This window comes from Mastomys coucha, unplaced genomic scaffold (assembly GCF_008632895.1).
Source record: "Mastomys coucha isolate ucsf_1 unplaced genomic scaffold, UCSF_Mcou_1 pScaffold13, whole genome shotgun sequence".
Lineage (NCBI taxonomy): Eukaryota > Metazoa > Chordata > Mammalia > Rodentia > Muridae > Mastomys > Mastomys coucha.
The window spans coordinates 79,721,809-79,736,153 of NW_022196895.1; the positions used below are offsets into that span (position 1 = coordinate 79,721,809).

Genomic DNA, 14,345 nt, shown 5'->3' on the forward strand with positions numbered 1-14,345 from the left:
AAAACCACGGTTATGTGAATATGTTTTTGTCTTAATCCCAGGTGTGAGATATGGGGCTGCTTCAGATCGTCCACAGCCACTAACTATGATTGTCTCGGGCTCTAGGAGGGGCATGATTTTTACCAGCTTGGAATTCTGAGGACTCTGGAAAGGGTATAAATGGGGGAAGCCCTGAGAGAGCCTGTTGGCATGCCCCTCTGCTGCTGCATTAGCTATTGCTGGGTCACTGGGTCGCTGGGTCGCTGGGTCGCTAGTTTGAGACACTCTGAAGATGAAGGCTGGACTTGCCCCAGTCAGCAGGAAATCATCTAAAGAGGTCTATGCCCATTTTCCGCTCTAAGCTTCTTTCTCTCCAACCTAGTGTTGGGGGTTGGAAGGCATCAGGGTGGAAAAAAGTTTGGAAGGGAGGTAGATATAAAAACCTAATAAAGTAGCCCAAAAAGATACACCTATACCGGGTTCATCCATTTTGGTCAGCATGGGTGAGTACTACAGGGATACCTAACATCAGCAACATGGCCAAGCATACTTTCGTACATTAATGCCCCTTTGCATCTTGTCTAAATGATGTCGCATGCCACTCTAGATATAGAAAAGCCTGAAGAGAGGGGCTGGGGGCAGAGGGTGGGAGGTGGGGAGCGATGAGAAGGAACAGTTTAACGGGAAAGCCATGGGCAGCACGGGAACACAAAAGCCGCGTGCAGCACGGGGCTACAACCCTAGTGTTTCAGGAGCAGAGAAAGGCGGATCCTCGGAATTCATTGTCTAGCCATTCTGCCAAATCAGTCAGACCTCCGTCATTGGGAGACCATGTCTCGAAAGACGCGTGGATCACAATAGAGCCAGCCTCTGGCCTTGACATACACAGAGACACACAAACACATGGTTACAACCACAGGACTGTATGTATACACACACACATACACACACACACACACACACACACACACACACACACACACATACCCTAAGCATTTATCCATTGACAATTTACATATAACATTTTGGGGTTTTGTGTATCAAAATATTTTAGGATGGTTTGGCACAGATTCCAGTTTGCTTTAAGGTAGTTAAAAATTTATTCATTCAGCAAATTCTAAGAAAATTCTGGTTAATGGGTGGGAGGCGAAGAGGATACTAAGGACAAGAGAATAAAAAATATTTTTAAAAGTATGAACAGTATTTTGACAGGCCAAGAGATTGTTATGCCGAATGGAGATGAGTTAGCAAGAAATAGAGGGTTGCTTTGTGGCACAGCAAGAGCTGGGAAGTCACTGCTTTGGCAACGAAGCTGCTCGAATAAAGTTATTTAGTTATTTATAATATTTTTTATTTTAAAATGTACTCAAAGGATTAGAGAATTACTAAATGATCACGTCTATACGTTATCTCTCCAGATTAACCAATTTCCATTCTGTGACAGACAGAAAGACATGTCCCACCCCCACTCCCCACCCCCACCCCACTCCACCCCCATGTTGAGAGTAAGCTGGCCTCATGGTGTCCCTTTACTCCCAAGCAGCTGGGCCTATGTTCCTAAGGTGCCAAGACCTTCCTATCTGCACAGCAGTTCAGTTGTCACACTCAGAGCATTCAGTGATGATGCTTCATGATTTCTACACCACAGTCAGGATTTAAGTTGTCACGCACGCTGATAATGCCCTTTCGACTACCTACCAGGGTGCTGGGAACCAAGTCATCACTCCATCGCTCAGCTTCTGGGTTTGCTTTGTGAGAACGGGGGCACTGTCTGCTCTCTGTTTCCATCTAGAAGCCCCACAGTTCACTCTGACTGCGGATGCTCCTGCTCACGAGGCTGCGGACACCACAGGAGCAGCTTGTGGGCCTTCTTTCTGCAGGGATTTCGCAGAACAATGTGACCTTCTTCTCATTGCATCCTGTAGCCAGCCAAAAGCACATGGCTTTCCCAAACCAGCCATACTAGATTGACGATTTGTCAAAATGGCTTGGCTTGGCATGCTGAACTGTGAAGTTCCTGTCTTTCCATTTGTAATCAATAAGTGATTGGTGGGAGTGGTTTTAACCACATAGGGGTCCTGATTTCAGCTATAAGTGCGCATTTCCTCAACTTATTATATTCTGTCCGTTCAGCCACTGGTCTCTTTTCAGTTGCATGTTCTAGAGTTTCCTATATCTTCATACTTTCCATGCTGAGACTCCTGATCTGTCCACTTACTATATTTTCTTTTAAGTTCTTGAACATTTATAAATGCTATCTTCAAATCCTTGGCCACTGGGTCTAACATCTGGTATGTATCAGGTGCTACTGTATCATGACTCAAAGTCAAATTTTCTATGTTCTGGTGATGTCTGTGAATTCCTCTGCAAGTAATTTTAAAATTTTTAAGTTATAATTGTTCTTTATTTGTGAGAATTTTATAGGTGACCTTTTATTAGAGTGCAACTGTGGATGCCCGTTTCATTATGTTTCTTTAAAACATATTTATTGATGCTTGCTTTAGCAGACAAGCAACACAAACTAGCTGAAGTTGAACTCCAAACTCCATGTTCCCTGAATAGGCAGCAATTACTCTCTGTCTTGTAAGTGTTGCCTCTCACTGGGAAACTGGGATCTCTCTGTATATGTACCACGATAGCAAACTATAATCAGGGAAAGACTTATACACTAATATAGGGCCTACCTTTTCTGTACCCTTAATTGTCATAACCCCCTTCACTTTCCAACCTCTGCTAGTCCCAAATGACACTCAATGATCAAACCAGTGAAATTTCACATCTCTCCTCAGATGCTACCCACACAACACAGTTTGCAAGCATCCTTGTGCAAGAGCATAGACAAGCAAGTGAAGGTGGCACCCGGTGCTGCCCCCTCACCTGGGAGTCTAGTCCTCTCTAGGTTTGCCTGCCTGACCACATTGTCTGACACCTTCAGAATTTGTTTCTATAGTTCTTCCAGATTTCATACTGTATCACTGGACAGTTATTCTAGCACTGCATTCTCCATCTCTCCAGACAAGGCACAATAAGCATCCTTCTCCATCTGAAATCCCATGGATTCCTCACAGCATTAGCTCACTCTCAGCTCTTCCTGAGTAGGTGGAAAAATCTAACTGGTTTTGCACATTGCATCATTGAAATACATTCCCCTAAACACTAGAGAAAATGAACATATAGGAAGGACTCGCTCTCTCATCATCATTTAGCATGTGTGTATACATTTATAGGAAGTCTGATCTTATTTAGCTGTGAGTTGACATAAAAGGAGAGTTTTAATTAGACTACGTGAAATAACTCTAAATACACCCAAGATTCTATTCAAGCATTTCCACTCAATTTCATGAAGCCACAGGTTTTCAGTAACAGTCCTTGTTTTACATTCTCTGTACAGTACAGCTCACTGCCCCAGGCCTTTGGGCAAAGCAGCTCACATAGTCAGACGACACTGCTGTTGTGTACTCATTCTTGTCCCATATCTTACCTTGTCCCAAATCACATGACCCATGACATCAGCTTCCATCACTAGGTCACTGAGTCCTGGAGTACTGAGAGAGAAGGCAGTACCTTCTTGCCAAGCCAGCTCCACGAACCATGTCCCCAGCAACTCCCTGACCAAGGACAGGAAGGGAATTCACAGCTGACATAGAAACCTCAGGTACCTCTTCAATCTGAAGAGAAGACATGAAGGGGGAAGTCTCAGAGGTGAACCCAGAACAATGAAGAAGGGAAGTTTGGGCTAGAAAGCAATTAGAACCACTACCAAGACACTGGAGTCCCGTGGCAAACACTCCACTGCCACCCTGCAATTTATAGTCTCGCTCTACTTGTAACTCTAACCTAACAATGTGCCATCTTTCCTTTGCGTGTTATTTATTTACAAGTGCATTTTCAGTATCGGCCCCTTCATTCATTAATCCTAATGTGGCCTTTTCCAATGTCTACTTACCATTTTAAATACTTACTATAATTTACAGGGCTTTCTTGAACACATCCAAGGTATATTATATGGGGCTAGCTTAATGGAAAGTCTTGTATACCAAAGCGGGAAAAAACACATTTAATTTATGATGGCTTTGAATTTTGATCATAATTTACTCAAGGAGACCTATTCATACAAAGCAATACCAATATAATCTTTCAAAAGCAATCAAAAAATAAAACAATAAATGCTGATCTTATTGAGTTTTTTTTCTTCTCAAAGCTTAAACATGTCCTATCCTGGTATTATGTAAATTATATTTGACTACATGATTCTTAGGTTATCATAATTGCTCCTGAGCTAATTTGATTAACTTACATTTTAGGAACATTTTATCCACACAAAAAAATTAAATTTGTGTGTTTCTCTTTTCTCCTCAAAGAAAATGTCCATTTCCCCTTTGAAGACTTAAAGGCAAAAAAAAAAATGATAAATAGGAAATTAAGAGAAGTATGGCTCAGAAAGTTATACCCAAGGAGTCCCCTTGTGCAGACCATCCATGCAAGCTGACATCCATGCCATTCTGACATCACATTGAAGTCTCTAGGTTTTGCAGAGATGGTGCTGAGAAAGCCCTCCAGGGAACTGGGCCCTCTCTGACCCCGCTTCTGGTCTGAGCCCATCAGAATAAATCATCCCCTAAGGCTCCACTTAGTGAAGGGAGTTCACACAGTAAGTGAATTAAGACAAGGGTCTTGGCTCACCCGCTTAGAGTTGAGAACAGGAATCCCATTGGTGGGCTGGGTCCCAGATAGTTATGGGCCCCAGAAGCCAAAAGAGCTGCCTCTTGGAAAACCAAGAAAACGTTCTCAAGAGACTGGGCTTCAGCCGGGATTTACACAGGACAACTGAGTAGTCTTGCCAAAAGACTCTTGTAACCCAAGAACAAAGAAGACAGACATTAAAACAGTGGCCAGTAAGGTTGTCTGGGAATGACAGTCTGATTGTAAAGCAGGTTTGGAGCAGGTACCCAGAGCATAACTAAGAAACTCCCAGGGTTAGTTAAAGTGGAAGACAGGTTTCTTTGGAGACCCAGTTAGGTTTAAAATGATGCTTTGCTGGGGCAGACAGGTGAATGAATGAATGTTTTGCTATGGCAGACACCTGAAAGGAAGCATGGAAGCATGATGTTTAGAAAGAATATAAATATGACCCTACAGACAGTGGGAGCTTGAGCTTTGGTTTGCTTCGCTCCGCCTCGCTAGTCTTTGCTAACCGCATGCGTGTGTGGGTTCACTTTACATTGAGTTGCTGGCTGAGCTTCATTTGTGGTGACTTCAGGGAGAAACTTGCCAACGAACTTCTCGAGAGATCCCTGAAGCTTCTTGTGGCTTCTTGCCGCTCCTGTGGATTAAGGCCGATTGGTGAGTCTCACAGGTTTTTCCGGATTGAACTGCCCTTACTGATTCAAGTGTGGTGTCTGCAGAGAAGACCAGACTATAGCTTCTGATTCATGTGTGGTGTGTGTTAGTGAGTTGGAACTACTTCTAAACAGGTCCACTTCCCTCGTATCCTAATAACCTTTCTTTTCCTCTACCTCTGGTGCGTGGTGGGCAAGAGGAGAGGTTGAACTCTTATTAAAATAAGTTGTGAAAAATATATACTTACAGGGGTCACCAACATGGCTTAGGCATAATGGGTAACTCTGCTTCTAAAGTGGTAGAGGAAACAGCAGATTATGAGAGGTTAGCAATGCTGCATAAGAAGACTGGCAAAATGGTGGCTACTGCCAGTGGGTGGTATCCTACTGTGCTCCTAGAGGAAGTTTTCTGCTTTTGCTTTGGAGTCTTCATGTATACCATCTTGAAAATGATTGGGTGTGGGAAAGCTGAACACTCAGAAGGTTCACTCAATTCTGTGGCATTGGAAAGGATTACAGAATTGGCTATGCACATAGAGAGTTTGCAAATAGAAGTCAAAATGCTTGGAAAGCAAAAGAAGCCAATGGGAGGAGAACAACAAAGTTCAGGCTTGGTGAATGAGACCAGGAATGTGCCCCACATGATAAAAAGGGGAAGCAAACTAGGCTGGAAGGTAAATTGCCACCCCGCCCTGCTCCATGTACTTTCACTACTAAATCCCCAAAGCACCCGTGAGACAAGGGGCTGGGAAGATCAGGAGGCGGCACTGGGACAATGGGTTAATGTGCACCACCACAGGATTTGCTTGGGGCTACAAAGCCACCTTCAGCTTTCCCAGTCTTTGTGCAGCACATGCCTGCTAATGATGGTGGACAGGTTTACAATGAGTTGACCTGGTGTCCAATAGAAATATGAGACTTAAAGCATTTTAAAGAGGCTATGGTATTGTATGACTTGCAGTCTCCATTTGTTAAGGAAAAGTTAAGGAACTGAGTTATTCCGAATAACCTTTCTTTTCCACTACACTGGTGGGTGGTAGGCTAGAGGGGTAGTTGAACCCATTATTAAAGTAAGTTGGGAAAATACATGCCTAGAGTTAGTCACTCTCTGAGGTTTGCTTGAGTACAAGAGTGTTATGTTCAAGGAGTGGACTCTAGGTCATGCTTTGTAGTGTGACATTGTAGTTACATACTCTACCAAACAATACTGAGGGTCAGAACTCAAGCAGAACCTAGATTCTTTGATCAGGGGAGGAAAAAAGGTACAAAGCACCATGAGTTGAAGCTTGAAGTTAGATTTCTTCCTTTTCACTCCTGGTCTCTGCCATGCTGATCTGGCTTCTGTGGAACCCAGTGTTCTGTACCACTGTATACCAGCTGGGCCCAAGAAACCACAAGCAGAAGGAAGTCCACCCTGCCACCCTGCTTAGTAGGACCCACACATGCTGACAACTGTCCTCTTCATCCCAAAGCGAACACAACCCTGTGCTGAAGTCTATGCCAAATGCAAGACAAGCTTTCTCCAGGAGACGGAAATGGAGTTTCTCCTCATTTTTAAGGGGCGAGAAACTGAGAGAGGAAACTGAAAACAAATGCCTTTGGACCATCACCAAGGCTTAAGCAAAGCATGGAGATTCCCCAACATAGTCACAACAAGACCTCCCTTCCACCGAGAAACTATCTAAAGAGATGGCCCACAGAGAATGCAGCGGATAATTCAGCTAAGACTGAAAGAGGCTACTGTCTTAATTAGCCATGTTACTCGGTTCATAAACTGTGAGGTTGTTCATTTATGCACCACATAATAGGCATGGGAGGAGCCTGGGTGACAGGGGAAGATTGTAGTGTGACATGATAGAAATGAACAAATGGCACTTTAAACACCTACATATGGCTGGAGTGCTCTTCTAACCACAACAAGTGCTGTTTAATGCCCCTCTCGCCGGTGAGTGACAGGCTTCTCGGACACACTTCTCAAGACACGCTTCTCATGAATTATCTTTATTCTTGTCTTGTCGTAAAAGCTTTGCCTGAGAATGGAAGATGCTGGCAACTTTAAGAAGGGTACTTAACCTGGACAGAAGGACAGAGGACAAGAGGCAGAAGAGGATGGGGAACAAGAAGGTGGGTACTCAAATGGATAAAAGACACCCAAGACGGTCACCAAATGGATTTTGATTTCTGCTGCCTTAGTTAATTTTCTCAGTCCTGTGGGCATGCCCTTGTCTGTCTTAGTAGGGCGAGGCTTTATTTTGGATTTGAATCTGATGGGACAGAGCCCATCACGAGACAGCTCATGGTCAGGAAGCAGACTGACCTAACACAGTCAAGGCATGTTCCCAGTGATCAACTTCCTCCACCAAGGCTCCTCAGCCTTCCCAAACAGTGCCATGTTTGGGCATGAGGAGTTCCCACACAGGAGCCAATGATGGCATTCCACGCTCAAACATACTGCCCTGACCTGATACACCATGGTTCACACTTGGCACATTCTTCCTCCTACAGAACAAGCCTGGCTTACTACACTCTGCTATTTAAGGTTTCAGCAGATGTACTAAATGTGGTGAGACATGTTGCGGTGGTATTCCTGCTTCTTTGAAATTAAATATCTGAAAACCTACTGGACTTTCGACTGCCCTCACTCAGTTCTTCAGCTTCAGCTGGTTCACAAAGCCATTTAGAATTAGAATGCACTTCCATCTTTCCTCCCTAGAGGATGAGGCTTAAGGGACCCTGAGAATCAGCTACCTCATCCCAGCCACCAGTACTCATCTCAGAGGGACAATTCCCACAGAGGTGTTTCATTCTGGCCACCCATCTACGTCCCCATGACGTGGGAAAGAACACAGAAGCACACAGAAGTCAGCCTCCTGAGGTCATGTGGCGGACAGTTGGTGCCACCAGGACTTTGAAATCCAATCAAAGAAAAAGCTGATTCCTATGGATACTAGTGTTGGGCTTCAGAAACCTTATTCAACATTTTCCCAAGGAAACGAGCTCGTGTAATTCTGCCTAGGACCCCACATTCAGATTCTTCTGCTTCTGTGAGAGCACGGAGAACAGCCTTTTATATCCAGGGAGATTTGATTTAAGGCTTACAGGCCTGTGTTACCTTCAGACCCACAGCTTGGGCTGGTAGCATGTAAGCATTACATTCCCACAGAATGGTCTGAGCTGTAGCACTACGCGGTAAACCCCAGGGCTCCCTATGTTTGCATAGCTTCCACCATTGGCTAAAATGCAGTGTTCTGATCCTTCACAGATGGCCACACAGAGAAGAACTGCAAAAAAGGCCATACTGCCAGCTGCCACAGTAGCACTTTAACTCCCTGGCACTGCTGTCACCAGGTGGGTCTCTCCATGGTCACTCTTGCTAACCCTGTATCACCAGCAATGTCTCCTCAGCCACACTGGATAGGCACAGTGGGCAGCGTGATTTCTACCACTGGGGCATATTGCTTGGACAAGATTCTCTAGAAGGAGACACAGTAGAAAAAAAGGAGCAACCGCCATCCCGAGCCCAACTCCATGGGTTTTGTGTATCTCAAGCTCCCTGTCAGACTGGGGTTTCCTGCTTTAGTGTGTTCTGATAAAGCCCTCTCTGGCTCTGGCTCTTGGAGATGCTGTTCTTCACCCACACACTACACAAACCTAACTTGAGATGTCAATCTTGAGCCATCTCCTTCCTTCCCTGGCTAAGGCAGTTTCCACATCTGGTATCCTGCAAGGAAGTGTTATCTCCACTGAAGAGACGATGATGCCTCCCTTTCAGATGCCATGTTGAAAAGGCTCCTATAGTTCTGTCTAGGACCCCGAATTCAGGTTCTTCTGTTTCTGTGCATGCATATAGAGCATGCCTGTGGGGCCACTGTGCACATTCTCAGTGACCCTCTCTCACAGAGGCAGTGACTTTAGCCTTCCATGTGGCAGCCACATCTGCGAAGCAACCACCGTAAGGGGATGCTTTCTGCCTGCCCAGAGACATGCTGCTCCCCTTCCTGGAGAGGCAGAGGCAGAAGGCACCCGTTGCTGAGCAATGTATGTTCTGGTGACTGACATCACTGCTTGAACTTCCCATTTGCACATGTGTCAGGATGATCAACAGCTTCTTAGAGGGAAGTTCATAACCCAACCATATATTAGCAAGTGAGAGGTTCTGAGATGAAATTCCTGGAAGTCCCCTTCTACCCCATTAACTGCCAAATAAATAGATGCCCGTTGTGGCCCTCCGTGGCCCTGTGCACTTACAAGGGCTTCCACCAGAGCTGCTGACATGAAGACGAGACAAAGAGAGAAGCCTAGCCTTGCCTGCTTCCTGTCATTCTCTTTGCTACCTCGCAAGTTCAAGTTTTTAAAAGCTGTGTGTGCATGTATGTGTGTGTGTGTGTGTGTGTGCATGTGTAAGTGTGTGTGTTGGCATATACGTGGTTGTGCACATGGGGGAGTTATATATGTACATGTCTTTGTCTACATCATGACCAGAGGTTGACATTGGGAGTCTTCCTCAGTTGCTTTCTGATTTTTATAGCTAGGTATGGTCTCATACTTGAACCCAGGACTTGATGACACAACCAGCCTAGGTAGCCAGCTTGCCTGGGAATCCTGTCCCTGCCTTCTTGGTTCTGGAATTGCAGGCAGGCACTATACACATGGGACAGCTAGGCAGATGCTAGAGATCTGAACTCCAACCGCCATGTTTGCATAGTGGATTCTTTTCCCCCTGAGTAATACCTCCACCCCTCTCTCAACATTTTAATGGCTTAAGTTCTGCAGTCTTAAACAAAATGTACCTTGTCCTCATAGAAGGATTCAAAACCTGGTTGTGTGATTTTGTGTGGAAAGGTTGCAAGGAGACCTGAAGTCCCTGTAATTCTATGAATTTCAATAGTTAATATTCAAGTCATCAACAGCTGAGGAAAAGCACAAGGGGTTAGAGCTAAGCCTTGGTATGTAGATGTTCGTGTCATCTCCTGGCCTTCTGTTATACAGCCTGGGTCTCAAGAAGCCCTGGGCAAGAAAGCCACAGAGACATGGCTATGCGAAATCTCCAACATTTCAGGCAAATGGTCTCGGCCAGGTAGATACCAGGCCTGAGGAAAACAAAGAAAGGGGCCGGCTTCTTCTTCAGCTACATGAAGGAAACCAGTCCTCTCCTAAGGGATTCAGGGATGCAGAGACCTTCCACACTTCCCACATTCAACACATTCTATGGGTGTTCTCTATCTTTGTGGTGTTGGAAACTCCAGCTCTCACTGCTGAAGAGAAGAGAGCAAAGTCAGCAGTACAGGGACACAGGGCATTGTTTGAAGAGCCACTGGCAGGAAAGCCGCTTCCAGCACTCCTCCATCTCTGACACCTGCTGCTTCCCACCCATGCTAAGCACTGTATGAGCCTCATCCACCCTCTCTCTAAGAAATCCAGTTCCTAGACTAACACGCCAATGTTAAAGCTCTGGGCGGAACAGCGTCCCTTATTAGTCAACAGTCAAGGTTGACTTTCTGCCTCCACCCTAAAGAGCAGCATCATGACAAGAGATCAGGACTTGTTTCTGACTGAGTCTCTCTGGGAGGCCCAAGAGATGAGGACTTATGTGGTTCAAGTCCACACCTGCATAGTTGGAGGTTGTTTTATATTTTGCCACCTTTGTAGGAGAAGCCTGGAACACGAATCAACCCTCATTTAATCAACACTCCATGAAGGGGTAGATAAAGAGAAAAATGAAAGGCAGGAACTATGGGGTAAAATGGGAAGGAGGAACTTTCTAGAATCAACATTTGGGAAACAATACCTGCCAGGTGTTTCCCTTTTGTTCCTGGAGTCAAGAACAGCATCTCTCTGACTTTTATAGAGTACAAGAAAGTCACCAACGTGCTCTGTGGTGACAGTGGCCTTGGAGATGACTCTGTTTGGAAACAGGTTGCACAACCTTGAAGACTCTGCACGTCTTCGGATGTGCAAGCAGTAGTAGAAGTTCCTAAGGGGTGTGTGCTCGATATTTTGAAATTTGTGAAAAAAAATAGCATTTGCACATTTTAAATGTATCCATTTTAATTTTTATAACTGATCTGATAAGACAGTAAAACTTACTTAGTTCAACCACAAATAACTTGGTCTTTTTAAGTCCTTAGCCCTATTTTAATCAAACAAGGGCCAAACAGATTGAGGGATAATTTATACATCATAAAATTTACCCTGAAGCATTCAATTCGGTGGTTCTTCATATAACCTCGAAGTGGAGTAGCTACTATTCTCTCTGACTTTAGGATGGCTTCATCATTCTGTGAGGTCACCCATGCCCCCAGGCCATCTATTCCTTACTCTCACCTTCCCAGCCCTAAAATCTCCTCTTCTTTGCTCTCTCCCTGAGTTAACTTGCTTAGGATTTCACATTAACTGGGTCACACACCCTAACACATGTAGCCAGCTCCTTCTTCCATTCCTTTCTGTGGCTGGGGAATATCCCAGGACAAGCACAAAGTGTCTTACCATCATTAAGTGGCTTTCATGAGGAGTGTTGCTGCTACGATGTGCATGTGCAAGTTCTAGAATGAGTTTTCATTCCTATATCTCTTAGGGTTATTGTTTGGATAGGAAATGTCCTCCACAGGCTCATATGCTAAGGGTTTGGCTCCCTGATGGTGGCTCTGCTGAGAGGTGATGATATTCTGCAGGTTCTGAAAAGGGATAGATTCACCAATGATAAGTTTGTGGGAGCTGAGGTCTACTTGGAGGAATGGAAGCATGCCTTTGAGGGCATTGTCCTGGTTATTTTTGTTGTCTTCTTTTAAGATTCTAGAGTCACCTAGGAAGAGGAAATTTCAGTTAAAAACTTACCTTGCTCACATTGACCTGTGGTCATGTCTGTGAGACTGTCTCATTGATGATTTACATGGAAGGGCCTGGCCCTCTATGGGTAGTACTATTCCCTAGACAAATGGGCCTGTGCTGTATTAAAAGAGCTAAGTAAGCCTGAGCCAGTAAGCAAGCCAGAAAGTAGTGTGTTACTGTATTACTTCAGCTTGGCTCCTGCCCTCATGTCCCACAATGATGCTCTGTAACCTAGAAGTGTAAGCTGAATGAAAGAAACCATTTTGGTTTATTTTATAACTTCTTTTTTGATTATGGTGTAACAACACCAAAGTAAACTAAACTTCACTCCTTCCCATCCCTACTCTTTTCCTCCCTCCCTCTGCCCCCTCCCTCTCTTTCTCCTCCTCCTCATTTCCTATCTTTCTGCTTCCTCCACCTTCTTCCTTTCCATCTTTCTCCCTCTCTCTCCCTCTCCCCCCTTCTCTCTCTCTCTCTCTCTCTCTCTCTCTCTCTCTCTCTCTCTCTCTCTCTCCCCCCCTCTCTCTCTCTCTCTCTCTCTCTCTCTCTCTCTCTCTCTCTCTCTCTCTCTCCCCCTATACCCCTCTCTCCTTTCTGGCCCTGGCCACCATGAGTTGAGCAACCTCTGCCCCACCATACATTCCCACCACCATGATCATCACAATGTTCTTCCCCATGCCCAAAGATGGAGCCAGCCAACCACAAACCAGACTGAAACCTCTGCAGTCAAGATCCAAGATAACTATTTTAAATTGACATTCTGAAACTTAGTTCCTAGAACTTTCTATAGATGTTCATCAGCTTATCCCATTCAGGTATCCTGATGATCTCTTTTGGCACTAATAGGTGGGCAGCTCTAGCTGGATATCTGGGAAACTCGGTGCTTCACCAGGGAACCTGGTCTGAGCTCTTTGACTTTTGTAACTGAACTCTACCACTGTGGTTTCTTTATTCCCGTGACCACCACAGTCAAAGTAGAAGTCAAAGAGTAGAAATCAAAGAGTACCATAGGGAGCATCACTGGTCCCTAAGACATGTCCAGGAGTTCATGTAACTTGCATAAAATGTTAGTATTGCCTCAGTGGGATTTTCCAGATCCTAAAAGAGGTTTGGTATTTCACAAGATTAAGCATTGAAGCAGATGAAATAAAGCTGGAAACTAAGGCCCAGCAGTAGAGAGGTTTGTAAACATGCAATGGGTGCCAGGCTTGATACAAGGTTAGTCTCACCTAGACATGGTGGATGGCTGACTCTCAGGCTTCTCTGATGACCTAAAGCCTGATTGAAACTGAACATATGGCTCAAAAGACCTTGCTTGGAGTGCCTTAGACCTATCTTGTCATTCCCTCGAGTCCTAGCCTGACATTGAGCTGACAGAGAGTAAAACAAGAACAGAGCTGTTTGATCTCAACTTCCTCATTAACTCATGCCAGAGAGCTAGCTGGACCACAGAGATCCCGCAGCCCAGAGTTCCTGCCCTGACTCCACCTCAGACCCTGACAGCATGACTGGGGTGGTAATCTATGCACAGCCAGCAACTCAGAACCCTAGAGGGGAATCCCCCAAAGCATCATTGTGCATCATGCTTCACCTGCTGTTTACCAAGTTAATGAATCTCGTTTCTGGAAGACAGCCTCTGTCTTAGTTAAGTTTCTACTGCTGCGATAAACGCCCTGACCACAAGCAGCTGGGGGAGAAAACTGTTGATTTTGCTTACATTTCCACATCACAGTCCGTTGTGAAAGAAGTCGGGGCCTGGAATCGGGAACTGATGGGGTAGTCCAGGAGGAATGCTGCTTACTGGCTTTCTCCTCGTAGCTTCCTCTGCCTGCTCTTTTTATACATACCAGGACCATCTGCCAAGGAGTGGCACCACCCACAGTGGATTAGGCACTCCCACATCAATCACTAATTTAAAAAAAAAAAAAAAATGTGCCACAGGCTTGCTTTCAGGCCAATCTGGCAGGGGCATTTTCTCAATTGAGGTTCTATCTTCCAATCTGTAGCCTATGTCAAGTTTACATGAAAGCTAGCAGTATACCTCTCAGGCCTTTTGGAACTCTCCTATCACACAGTGCTGCTGGACTTGTACATTAGCAACTACTCATGTTCGTCAGCCACTACCTAATATTTCTACAGGTTCTTTGTGGAGCACAAGGTTACTTTTGTTTGTGTGTTGCTTTTTTTTTTTTTTTTTTT

At 44.9% G+C, this 14,345-nt stretch overlaps 1 long non-coding RNA gene across 1 annotated transcript in view; it reads left to right on the forward strand.

The window, feature by feature from the left end:
- The first annotated feature begins 4,551 nt into the window (after positions 1-4,551).
- The window catches only part of LOC116087757, a 17,991-nt gene continuing 8,197 nt past the window's right edge, over positions 4,552-14,345 (forward strand). Inside the window, exons 1-4 of the long non-coding RNA XR_004117623.1 lie at positions 4,552-4,630; positions 5,240-5,322; positions 7,343-7,442; positions 8,581-8,666. This is a non-coding gene — a long non-coding RNA (uncharacterized LOC116087757). The remainder of the gene's footprint in view (positions 4,631-5,239; positions 5,323-7,342; positions 7,443-8,580; positions 8,667-14,345) is intronic.